This window comes from Penaeus monodon, chromosome 42 (assembly GCF_015228065.2).
Source record: "Penaeus monodon isolate SGIC_2016 chromosome 42, NSTDA_Pmon_1, whole genome shotgun sequence".
In the NCBI taxonomy this organism is placed as follows: domain Eukaryota; kingdom Metazoa; phylum Arthropoda; class Malacostraca; order Decapoda; family Penaeidae; genus Penaeus; species Penaeus monodon.
This window is the reverse complement of record NC_051427.1, coordinates 15,279,568-15,292,781: the sequence shown is the minus strand read 5'-3', so window position 1 is coordinate 15,292,781 and position 13,214 is coordinate 15,279,568. Positions and strand designations below refer to the sequence as shown.

Here is a 13,214-nt window from a genome sequence, read left to right as displayed (position 1 = left end):
AAATATTGGATGCATGATTTCATTATCAGTTTGTATCAGTCCACTGCAGGACGTAGGCCTCTCCCAATTATTTCCATGTTTTCCTGTCTTGCGTTTTTTTTTCTTTTTTTTCAGCCTCGGCCACCAAATTTCGTTATTTTCGTCACGCCATCTTGTCATTGGTCTGGTCCTTGGCCTCTTTATGTTTCTTTACCTCAGTCTTTTTATTTTTCTTTGCTCATCTTTCGTCTTGTCCCCCAAACATATATGACCTGCCCTTTACCATTTCTTCTTTTCGATGCTCCTACGGATATCTTCCACTGTCTGTTTTCCTGACCCACGTCTCCCTCATCCGATCTCTTAGGCTTAGCATCAACCTTACTATTCCTCTTCGGGCACTTACTTGTTTCCTCTGTAGAGTTTTCTTATTTAAAAATAATGGTAAGGAACCTCTTAGCATGCTGCTGTGTCTTCCGAAGGCGCTGCAACCTGGATTGATACTCGTCCACCACTTCTAGGCATTGTTTTTGTACATGTATCTGTTCGAACTGAACTCTCTGTTGAACGTGACCTGTCTGTTTCTTATTCATTTGTAGTCCAACATTTAGACTTTCTCTGTTTAGATCGTTTATTAATTGCTACAGTTCATTTGCAGAATCGTTGAAGAGAATTTTTAGGTTTTCCCTGTATGGAGCTTGATGGTTGCTGTCAAATCTTCCAATATTTTGCAACAGACTTCCTCTACTTATTTTCGAATAGCTTTTATTACTGCCGTTATTTGTACAGAGTCGAATGCCTTTTCGTGATCGATGAATGACATACACAGGGGTTTCTTATATTGTTTTAATTTTCACTTATTTGGGTTAGTGTGTGGATGTGGTCTGCTGTCGAGAAGACACTGCGGAAACTTGCCTGTTCTTTAGGCTGGTTAGAATCAAGATTTGTCAGAGATACGAATTTCGATGACTTTTGTGAACAGTTTGTAAATAAGTAAAAGGAGGCTTATGGGTGGGTATTTTTTTCCCCTTTTTTTCTATCTGCTATTTTTATGTATAAAAATAATAATTGCATATTTCCATGCCTTCGGAGTTTTGCCGTTGATAGGCATTTGTTGTAAAGACTGGCTGGTTTCACTGTTGCAATTTCCCTGCAATATTATGTCTATGCTAATTCCGTCTTCACCTGGTGTTTTCCCCTCTCTTCATGCCTTTAATTAAGCGCCCATTTTTATTTCTTCTGTTGCAATGTTAGGTACATTCTAGTTACCGCGTGTTCTTCTCTCCATGGCTGTTCCTTTGGGTTGTATAAAACCCCGCAAAAGTCTTCCACTACTTTAATGATTTCATTCTTGTTGCATGGCTCTTCTCCGTCTGGTTTCCCTTTATTGCATACATTTGAATTCCCGCCTATTCCAAATCTCGCCTTTTAGCTGTTTTCATGCTGGTACCTGAAATCACTGTTTTTTTTATTGAGTATTGAATTTCCGTACACAGGTATAATCAGGCAGGTGAAGCTTTGTGTGTGTGTGTGTGGTGTGTGTGTGTGTGTGTGTGTGTGTGTGTGTGTGTGTGTGTGTGTGTGTGTTTTGTGTGTGGGGTTTTTGCGCGCGCGTGTTGTGGGCGCGATAGAAACAAACGAAGACAGAGGAAAGACAAGGAGGAGACAGATAGAGAGAGGAAAGCCAGGGGCAAGAAAGGCTAAGTAAATCGACAGAGAGAGACTGTGAGTGAGTGAGAACCAGAAAATAAACAAAAAAGGAGATGGGATTGTATGGGGCCTCCATTCATTCTCACCGTTCAATTACTTCGTTCTTTCCCAAAACCAACGGAAACAAGAGGGAGTGGGAACTTGATCGAAATAAATATATATGGAAAAAGAATGAATAGAGGAAGAGGGACGGGGGAGGACGAGGACGAGGAGAGGAAGAGGAGAAGAAGCAAACAAGGGAGGAGAAAAAGAAAGGGGAAGAAAAGAAGGAGGAAGAGGAGCAGGACGAGGAGAAAAGAAAGAGAATTGGAAGCAAGCGGAGGAAGAGAAGAAACTAGAGGAAGAGGGAGAGGGACAAGAAGAGCAGAAGAAGTAGGAAGAGGAGGAGGTGAAAGGGGAAGGAGAGGAAGAGGATCAGGACGAGGAGAAGAAGAAAGAGAATTAGATGCAAGCGAAGGAAGAGAAGAAACTAGAGGAAGAGGGAGAGGGAGAAGAATAACAGAAGAAAGAAGAGGAGAAGAAAGGCTAAGGAGAGCAGTTAACCAGCCCGGGAGTAAGTATTTGTTTATTTATGAATAATAGTGATTATTTCTGATGATAGGTAAATATTGCCGATCTCGTGCAAATTCTGTGTTGCTCTCTCTCTCTCTCTCTCTCTCTCTCTCTCTCTCTCTCTCTCTCTCTCTCTCTCTCTCTCTCTCTATATATATATATATATATATAATATAAAATATATTATATATAATATTAATATATCGCCCCCTTCTCTCGCTCTCTCCCCTTCTCTTTCTCTCCCTCCTCGCTCGCTCATTCTCCCTCTCTCCATCTCTCCCTCTTTCTTCCTCTCTCTCCCTCTCTCCGTTTCTCCCTCTTCCTTCCTCTCCCTCCCCCACTTTTTTTTTCTCTCTCTCTCTCCCTCTCCCTATCCCCTTCTCCTTTTTTTTGCCCATTTTTCTCTCCTCCCTGTCCTCCTCCTTACATAACCCTTTACAAAACAGACATTGCTGGCGTGTTCATCCCTGAGCCGGTTCTAGCGCCCGTTCCGAAGCCGGTTCGACTGGGATCCGAACCGCTCGTTTTCTTTGACATCGAGACCACGGGGTTCGGTGAGTGACTTTTTTTTTCTTTTTTTTCTTATTATTAATTTATTAACCCATTATTCTTATTTGTTTACTTATCTATTATTTTTCGTATTTATTTTTTAGTTATTTATCAAAGGGGGAGGAGTAATTTATGATATTTAAAATAGGGGGAAAGGACCTATTTTCTATTTAAACAAAAAGAGAATTTCTCTGGGGGTTTTTTTTTATTTATTTTTTTTTCTTAAGGAGGGGGGGGGGGTAAGTGGGGAAGTGGTCATTATGATAACTTAGATGGGGAGAATAAAGAGTACTTTAACCACATTCAATTAAGATTTCATTGCTAATCATCAAGGGCATGTCATGGATATTTTCTTGTTCCTTTTTCTTGTCATGCCTTGTTCATTGGTTTGCCGCGAACCATTTTGAGATGGTTAATGCTTCAAAACAAATAGATGTGCTAGACAAGAGAGGCCACTCAGTTCGTAGTTCAGTTTACAGGTATTTTTGTCGGTACTGAATTAGGTGCTGTTGTCAGCAATAGATGATTTGCTTGTTAATAGTAGGAAAATTTCGTTAATGTATATTTAAAAGAAAACAAAACTAATAATGGATCCATTAAATAATCCGCGATTAATATGCCGGTTAGTTAACACCTGGTTGTCGTAAATATACATTGCGCCCTTTTTTTTTTTAATTGCTATTTATCAAGAAATGGGAATTTGCCTCGTAAATCGTAATAGTTGTTAAAAAAATGTAATCTATAGTATAAAAAGATTTGAAAAAGATCTGGGAAACACGCAATGTATATTCATCATTGTTTAAAGCATTTTGTGATGTATTAGTACATGCAAGAGCATTCTATGTAGATGTCTCCGGTCAAAAATAAAACCAAATTTGACAAAGGATGGTGTTTTTGTGAAAAAAAAATCAAGTAGGGGACTTTTTCCTAAAGTTTATTTAAAGTGCAGAGACTAGGCGAAAATTGCCGGCGTCACTTGTATCCTCATTTTTATGCAGTAGTTTTACTTTTCAGGAATCTAGAAAAAAAAAACACCTATCGTATGTGATAAAGTTAGTATAGACTATAAAACGTTGCACTAACAAATAATCGCGCTATTGTGCCCATGACCTCTGCCTGGTTAACCGTCCCTAGGTACGAACTAGATACTGGTCTTTGTAGAAGGTACGGGGGGAATGAGTCGGGATGGGGATGACGGGGGTGGAATTGGGAGAGGGGGGGGGATTCTTTGAATCGGGAGAGGGGGAGGGAGAGGGCGAAACGAGGACGTGGGAGAGGACGAGGACGAGGGGGAGGGAGAGGGAGAGGGAGAGGGAGAGGACGAGGACGATGATAAAGACGTGAGAGAAGGGCGAGAATGAGAGGAAGAGGACAGGATGAGGGGTTGGTCGTCAGGGTATGGTCACTGTATCTGTAGTTGAGCGAGAAAGGGAGGCGGCGGTGCGGGGAGAGGAATCTCCACCTTCGCATCCTGTAGCTTCGATCCTTACGAGGCACAGGTCCTCGTTGATGAATACTTTCCTTCCCTTATATGAGTTGCATTTGAAGAAGACCTCGTTCGGATGTGTTAGCTGGGGAGAGGTATTTTTGGTTGGATTTGTTGCAGGAGGGCAGCGTTATTATTATTTGTTTAAATGGAAATCAATATATTTAAGTTTCGGTCTAATATATTTGGTTAATATTGAGTAATTTAGCTTTATGGATAATGAAAAAGATATACTCACCAATGTATTTAAACAGTGTAGAAGGCTTATGCAAGTTCGATTGTGACATTTTCCAGGGGCGCAGTCGCATATCATCCAGATCGCCGGCGTGAGGGGCGACAGCTCTTACAGCGCCTACGTCATACCCGGGTATCCCCATCGGCGTAAGGGCCACGCGGTGACAGGCATCTCGCTAACAAAGGCCTCTTATGGCACCATGGACGCGTCGTTGAGGCTCAGTCGATAAGGAATGCACTGAAGGGCTTCTTTTGAGTTCTTGGGCCCTGGCCGAGTCCTGCTGGTCGGCCACAACGCAAAGACGTTCGACAGTCGCGTACTGATCACGACAGCCACCAACACGGGTATGATCAACGTTCTGAAAATGCGAACTCTTGGATTCCTCGACACGCTGGGCCACTTTTTTCGCAAGCTGTAACCCACGCAGGAAGACACATACACTGGGAGATCTCCACAAGAGTCTCATCGGCGAGAAGTTCGCGGCCCACAATGCCTCGGCAGACACCGTGCACTCCAGAGGCTAGTGGAGAAGGTGAGCCCGGACCTGAAGACCATGGAGGCCTACAAAGTTCGATGTCGAGTACGTGGAGGCGGCGTTGGCTTACTTGTACATGAAAAAGGAAAGTATGGAGACTCTTTACCCTCTTGGAAATGTAAACGTGAAAGTGTCCATGTTAGAGAAGATCGCTGCAAGCGGCCTCAAGATGGAGCATCTTCAAGCAGCCTACAAAAGCGACCGAGAGAACGGGATTCGAGAACTCTTTGCGCAGCAATTGCCCGACGGGAAGGCCAGGGTTACAAGGGTAAAACGAATTGTTGATAATGTCATTTCGTTCTTCGAAAATGCCGCCTAATTCTGCGTTTACTCTGTTTGTCCAGAGCAAACGAATCTGAAAAACCGGTTGGAGCCTCGTCTATGTCCAGACAAGTCAACTCGGACTTTTAAAGAAGCTTTTGGGTTTTACCTGAATAATAATAAGAGCATAAATTTTTAAGATGTTTATGATACTAGGCTAGAAATAATTATTATGCATTTGTGTCATTGGTTGATGTACATCCATCAACATGACCCGAACCCAATGCACAAGAACCATTTTGCATTTGATTTCTTCAGTATTTAATTATATATCAGCTCACAGTTGTTTAATGTTGGGAAGTCTATCCATGCTCAATATCAGTCATTAATAAAACAAAAGGCCTTCAGGAGTATTATGGACTATTTCCTGAAAGCTCTCTGCACCATTTTTTTTCTTTTTTTTCTGGTCACATGTGTGACCAGGAAAAGCACCGCAGAGCAGGTAGGACGACCCCACCCCACCAGTTCTTATTGGAAAAAGTGGAATGGAATTCATACTTTTAAAATAACCAAGGGAGAAAGCAAGATTTGCTGAGTTTGAGAGACCATATGCTGTTCAAAATTCTACATTGAAAAAAATAGTATGTAGAGTTATAACATCCCGATATGTAAATAAAGGCTTTTTGATAATCTTAAAAGGTTTATCGTCTGTGACATATTTGTAGGATACAATGACATTAAAGATTTAGGAATTAAGACTAAAATTCTTTGAGGATAGAATTGTGATTTAAGGAAAAAGTAATTTTCTGAAACCAAACAAGAAACCACATTATTAGACCGGGCGATGTGGGACAGTTGACCCAAGAACCCGTGCAAGGTCGTTAACTTCTAGCCAATCAAGGTAGATCATCTTTTTTATATAATTTACACAAAGACTCGCTCCCCATCCTCCCCCCAGTATGTATTAAGCAGAAAGCTAAAAAAAATTAACATTGGTCTCAGGATCTCCAAGGTCTTACGCACTGGTTCATTCTTAACGGAGGTGCGAGGTTAGGGCGTTATTCACAAAAAGTCTTAGACCCCGCAATTTGTCTAAGACAAAAAAAAAAAAGTCCACGACTTGCCCCTTTGAAACATCTCAAAGTTAATGCTGGTAATAAAATAAACATTTACTTCGTTATTGAGTCGTGAAGATGACTGATTGCAGTAGCATGGTTTAAACTACATGCTGTAATAAATCTTACTTTTATTAAGACAATATTATTACACATTTTTACAAGTTCAACACAAATTTTAGGCAACAATAGGTTTCATGTCACTGCAGCAGCTGTGAAGCTGCATGGCACCGTTTGTATTTTCAAATAGAAAATTGATGTAAATGTGTAGAAAACGGATCAATTAATGGTTAACAGTAAATCAAAATGGTTCTCCAAAGTCTATGTCATTACTGATGTGTGATTATCTTCATATGTCTTTGACTCAGCAAGTTTGTCATGAAAATGTCTTGGGCAGTTTTGTCTGAGACTCGGCCGAAGTCGTAGGTGTGGGGAAATGTCCGACACGCGTAAGGACTGCTTTTAAAACAACAATGCAATTTTAACAAATTTAAAAATAATTCTGATTTCAAAATTTATAGCAAAATTTAAAAGCCCTTTTTGATTTACTGTCAAACTTTTTAGTCGTTCTTATATTTTACTGATTTTCTAGCACGCCCGAAAGGGAAAAGTCTTTAATTTTTTTCCTAACTTTTATGGACTCTAAATTTGCCCTTATCAAATAACGGGGGCCCCTTTTTCAATGATGCAAGAAAATAAGGTGGGATCCCAACTACACTCGATGTTAGTTTACCAGATGTATTTTTTACTCAGATGTGTTTTATTTGCAAGCGGCGGCCGGCTTTAAAACTGATGAAATGAAAATAAGTTAGGGATGCCCTCAACTTAGATTACTTACTGTTAGTATTACTGCATATTAAGAAAGATGTTTGCCATATTAACCTACGGTGTTTTACAATAGATTATAAAAATAGAGTTTATTAAAGTTTTCTAGATAAACAACAAAAAGTGCAGCCTTGTCAAAAAAGACTGAGAAAAAAGGGGCCCATTTGTTTTTATATACTGACAAAAATTTGTATTTTTTCAGCAATTCAAACTGACTGCTGATTTAAAAGCGGTGCGTCATTAAAAAAGGGTTAAGAATCACGGTAAAACGGAATACATGATAAGCAAAGCTAGCACAACCTTTTAGGACACCTTTCTTTTATTTATAGCAACGAAGGATGTCATTTCCAAGGAGCTTCCCTCATGAGGATGAAATTAGTATTAAAGCATAGATTGTTCAAGTGTCTTTGTATATTAAAGGGACACAGGGAAATGAAAAATATATGCCCGGTTTCTATTGCGAAAAATACCTGACCCATTGCAATTATATTTATAAAGAGACATACAACCCTCGAAAATTAATTAGGCATTTGTAATTTTTTTTGTAAAATTTTGACGCATTTTATGTAAAACCCTCAAGATCGGATATATAATATATATATATATAAAATATATATATATATATATTATATATATATATATATATTTTATATAATAAATGTAAATGATTACATAGTTTGTATATTAAATAATAGTATATTTTATAGTTATATATCATATATATATATATATTATATAATTTTTAATATATATATATGATTATATATATATATATATTTTATATATATATATAATATATATATCTTCACAAGCACATCAACACCAACAGGTTTAAAACCAAAAACCCAAAAAACGCCCTTTTGTATAAAAATAAAAAAGTGCTTGTGCAAACCCGGTGGCTCCCCCCTCAGTTAATCAGTGCAATTGCTCCAGTTAAAATGAATCTTGTAGATTTTTTTTGATTGTTCTTAACGACACCTTTATTCATAAGAAGGAAATTATTCAAAAAAGAATGTAAAATTTTCCATTTTGAGTGGGTATTTACGTGTAACTACTTTTCATTTATGTGTACATTCCCGTGCTGGAAAGAGTGCGCCACAGAACTAAATTATGTAAATTTTATTTTATTCCGTTTTAACTATTGCCATCATTTTCACTTTTTTTAATTTGATATTTTTCTACCCTTGGGGGTAAAAATTCCGAAAAAACCCCTTTTCCCCTTTTGAAACTTAGAGTGGGTTTGAACTAAATGTTTTCACTCATCTTCAGGGTTTCCCTCAGAAGTTTGGAAGCCAACAAAGACTTCCCCAATTTTTATTTTGTGGGAGACTAGTCCCCCCCCCCTCTCGTTTCGCGGTATAACAATCCGGGTACGAGTCTTTAAATAAAATAAACCCCCAATGGGAAGTGGGGGCACCGAGTACGAATATCGGCTTTTTCATAAGGGATTTTATTACCCTTTCGTTTTACGCATTTTATTAGCATGGTTTGTATTGATTCCCCTCATGTTGAAATGCTGGGCCCGCGGGCATCTTAATAAAGAAAATTATTTCTAACATTACTGTCCGTAGCATGGAGGCCCAGGGGGTAATTGCTCAGTTAATTGAAGAAAAGGAAAGGGTGCGATAGGGCCCCAAGGACACTGACCTGGAATTCTCTGTATAGAGAATATAGCGTACTCAATACGTTAGGGGTATACCATGCAAAGCCGTCACATCATACTTATTGTCCGCACCCTAACTTGACAATCTTTTTGTCAGCTTCTGTGTTTTTTCATCGCTATCCAATCAATATATTTATTCAGTGAATGGCATTTATAAAACTTTTGACGCCAAAAAGTTTTTTACTCGATAAAAAAAAAAAAAAAATTCCCCATCTTTCAATCCGAAAAGTTACGGGGCCCCCTTTTCCTGACCTTTTTTGTTTTTCTATGGCCGATTGCTTTTAACTTTTATTATGGTAGTAATGACCGCTTTTTTGGTTATAATATAGTTTGAATTATGCGGCAACCTTTCAGCGGTTTTTTTTACAAATAACCCCTGGGAAAACTGCATTTTAAAATTCTTATCACAAACCAAATTTTTACTTTTTTTATTTTCCATTTAAGAAACATACTTTTGTTTGGGGAGGAAAAATGTGTGCAAAAATTTACGCCCCCCTTCGATTTCCTGGCAACCAAAAAAGGACAAGGGCAGGCTGCCCAGAGCCAAAAGCAGTTTTCCCGAGAGGTGTGAGGGCTGTGAAGTTTTTGGGGAAACCCCCTAAAAAAATCCGACATGAACTTAATTTGAGTTTACTTCCCACATTTACTTGTTTGGCCCTTTCCCAATACTTTGATGAGATTACTCCTTCAAAATTTGGGTTATATTCCCTGGGTTTTTTTATCTTTTGTCGCATATAAAAATTATTTTTGGTTTTCCTGATGAAAAGGGATAGAAAAATTTTTTTGGTTAGGATAATAAAAAACTTTCATCACTGTTTCATTGTGATTAAAAGATTTTTTTTTTTTTTGTTTTTTTTATAATAAATTAACATTTTTTTAGTTTTAACCCGTTTCACTCGGGTTTTACCATATCACTGGTTATTAAATAGGGTTTGGGCTTGCGTAATTCCTACATATTCCCAAATAGTGGGGGCTACCAAAATTTTATTATTTGTTTTTTCGAACCGAGTTAATTTGAAGTTAAATTTTTATTTTTTTTTCAATTGTAAAAACATTGTATGGTTTAACCCAAGTAGGACAACAGGTGTAACAGTCCCGGACATGTAAGAACCCGGTCTCCCCCAAATGACAACGAATTTCCCTTTTCACAAAACCAGTCACGCTAAAGTGTCAGGACGATTTTTGGGGGAATCTCAAGATTGGGGGGGGGGGGGGGGAATCTTGAAGGGATTATCACAAAAAAAAGTCTTGGTGAATCTAATTAAAATTTAAAATTTACTTGCAGCATAATAGAGGGAGAGCAGGCACACTCTATAGAAAGTTTTAGGAAGTAGAGCGGGAGCCGAGAGTAGTTTAGCAACCCAACGTGGACCAATTGTGGAATGCCATCACGCAGGAAAGTTTTGGGCATAGATGAAATGACATCTGTGGGGGACCCCCTGCTGCGTTTTTCCCCCGGGGAAATCCCAAAAAAGGCCCCCCCCAAAAAAAAAAACAGCTTGTCAAAAATGCTGTTTTCCCCGGTAATTACACTCACACTGGTAAAAAAAAAAATGTTCGTGGCAGACACAATCTCTGCTGCGTTAGGCCCGTTAAACACCCAAAAATGGCCTAAAACTTTTGGGTAGCTCAAACATTATTGATACCACTTGAATCAGTTTATATACAACACATCTCAGAGAGTACAGAATGGTCACTACCAGACAAATTACCCGCTGCATTATGCTCGAACACACAAAAGTTGACCCCACTCTCTGCTGAAAGGTACTGAATGAAACTAATAGAAGAGGAATAGTAACATTCCATTAATATATTCACCTTGCCAATGAGAGGAATTGCGGGGCTCCACTTCCTTAATGCCATTAGAAGATCGTGCATTACATCAACACAGCGAGGTATGTTTGTTACAGAACTCCTGCATATGACTGCAGTGGAAATGGAAGAGCATCCTGCAACACAATTTCGGATTAGCAGGATCTAGAGGGATTGCCGCCACAGGGATGCCTTATATGAAGCAATTACTAAAGCATGTGACCCTTTCTCAGCCCCAACATCAACTCTTCTTACCTCCCGAATATTGCATCAGGGAAGAATTGTCTTCATCCGAATACTTGTTGCTGTTACCCAACCAAGTTTTTTTTTTCTTTCTTTCCGGAATCTGGCTGGCCTCATCGGCACCTTTCATGTTTCATCTACATCAGTTTTGCCAGAGCAGAGAGTGGGGTCAACTTTTGGGTGTGTCTGTCAGGTATAATGCAATGGGTAATTCGTCTGGTACCAATAATGCTTGATCTAGCCAAAATATTTAGGCCCCTTTTTTTAATTACCGTGAAATAAATTGTGTGCGGTACCTATCTACAGCATGTTTGATTGAGCTGAATTTTTTTGCCTCTTTTAGGGTTCCCAGGGGCCAAACGCAGTAGATATGCCCTAACATTCTCAGCGTGATTCTGCACTCCACAATTGGTGCCAAGTTCGTTTGACCAAACTCCTCTCGGATGCTGGTCTATAAGGAAGACAAGAAGTCTTTGGTGTAAAATTCCAATAAGTTCAGCTGCCAGAAATGTCTGCTGGTGTTGTCATTTTGTTAGCTCCATATGACGATCTTATTACAATATTCAAGGACCGAGACTAGTGTACCGGATATTTCAACTGTTATCAGTATGCATGGTATTATATAAACGAAATAGAGTACTACATGACCTTTGATGTTTGTGGCTTACATAAATCGGAGGCAGGATTGTAAAGCTTCAAAGTGGGATATAAATGCCTTAAAGTGAGTTGACAAATGCTCCATGGGATGCTGCTAAATCAACATGAATTGGGAATGGTATTTACACCTTATGCACCATGGAGACGGTCTCACAGTTTGCGAGGAGCTCGTTGTTCTTCATAACGACGCGCACGACTTTTGAAGGATGTTCTAGTGGCAGGGCGATGGAACATAAATTATTGGAACTTATAAACCCGTATTATTTTCCTTTTAATGAAAACATTTTAATATTAAAGAACAAACAAAAGGGCTACACTATAATAAACATGGAAAATAACATTGGAAGATATGACCGCTCATTTGCCAGATAGTGACTTTTTTTTTTTTTTTTTTTTTTTTACCGCATGTGTTGCCAAACAACATTATTCTAATACTTCTTTTATTTTGCGTACATATAAGGAAACTTAGGGGTGTTTTACATTTTTAATGACTAATACATAGCTAATAATGTTACTGTATCGCAAAATCTACATTCGTAGGGTTACGGCACTAACTACCCTGCCTCGATATTTCACAACGCCGTCGATTTTTCATAGTTCGTGTCAAGGGTAACAATACGTTTTTTTCGGACTGTACATCCGAATAACAATGATGTATTATTTTCGCCTCAGTTGTCCATATGTATTTTTATTATTCACAGTAAGTCTCAAACTGATCCAAGGTTGCTATAATAGTGGGGTAATTAGTGTAGCCAATTAGATTCCAAGTGTGGAAACAGACTGACCAATCAGAATCATATGTGCATTCAGATATACAATGTATAAAATATATATATAATATAAAATATATATATAATATATATATATATATATATATATATATATACTATATCATATATATATATATATATATATATATATATATATATTATATTTTATATATATATAATATATATAAGTAGATGGTCTATGGACACTGGTCCTCCTCTCACGTACGTACATGAGGGTGTAAACAGGAAGTAGGTTAATGAAAACCGGAAACCGCAATCGATTTACGTAACCAATGACCGTAACCGCAAGTGATTAACGTAATCAATGACCGTAACCGGAATCATTAATCATAGTTAATGATGTTTAGCATGCACACCAGACTACCTTACGATCGTTCATGGCGCATCATAGCAGGAAGTAGGCATAATTAAGTGATTATCATAATCAATGATCGGAACTGGAATTATTACTGACCTAATGATATCTACAGGGTGTCCCTCCCCTCCTCTCAATACAGGCGACTGGACAGAACGCCTCACCTTACGCACCACAACAGGTTAATGACCGCAGAAAGTGATTAACGCAATCAGTGCCGTAACCAGAATCATTATCAATGACCGTAACCAAATCATTAGCACACACCTGGAGGACTCCCCACCCCTACTCTCCGAAACCACAACCCAGGTCCCCACAGATGACCCTCCCCACCCTCTTACCCCAACCCCACCCCAAAACCACCCTCTTCCATACCCCCCCAAACCCCCGCACCGCAATATTCATCATGTTTAAACTTGTACCTGTATCGAAAATTTAAACCCCAGTCA

At 38.8% G+C, this 13,214-nt stretch overlaps 1 protein-coding gene and 1 long non-coding RNA gene across 4 annotated transcripts in view; one reads left to right on the top strand and one right to left on the bottom strand.

Annotated features, from left to right (window-relative positions):
- The window catches only part of LOC119599071, a 90,919-nt gene that overhangs the window by 21,360 nt on the left and 56,345 nt on the right, over positions 1-13,214 (bottom strand). The window lies entirely within an intron of this gene.
- LOC119599072 lies at positions 2,081-4,640 on the top strand. Its single transcript, XR_005231057.1, has 3 exons — positions 2,081-2,239; positions 2,685-2,792; positions 4,568-4,640. It is a non-coding gene; the product is annotated as an uncharacterized LOC119599072 (long non-coding RNA).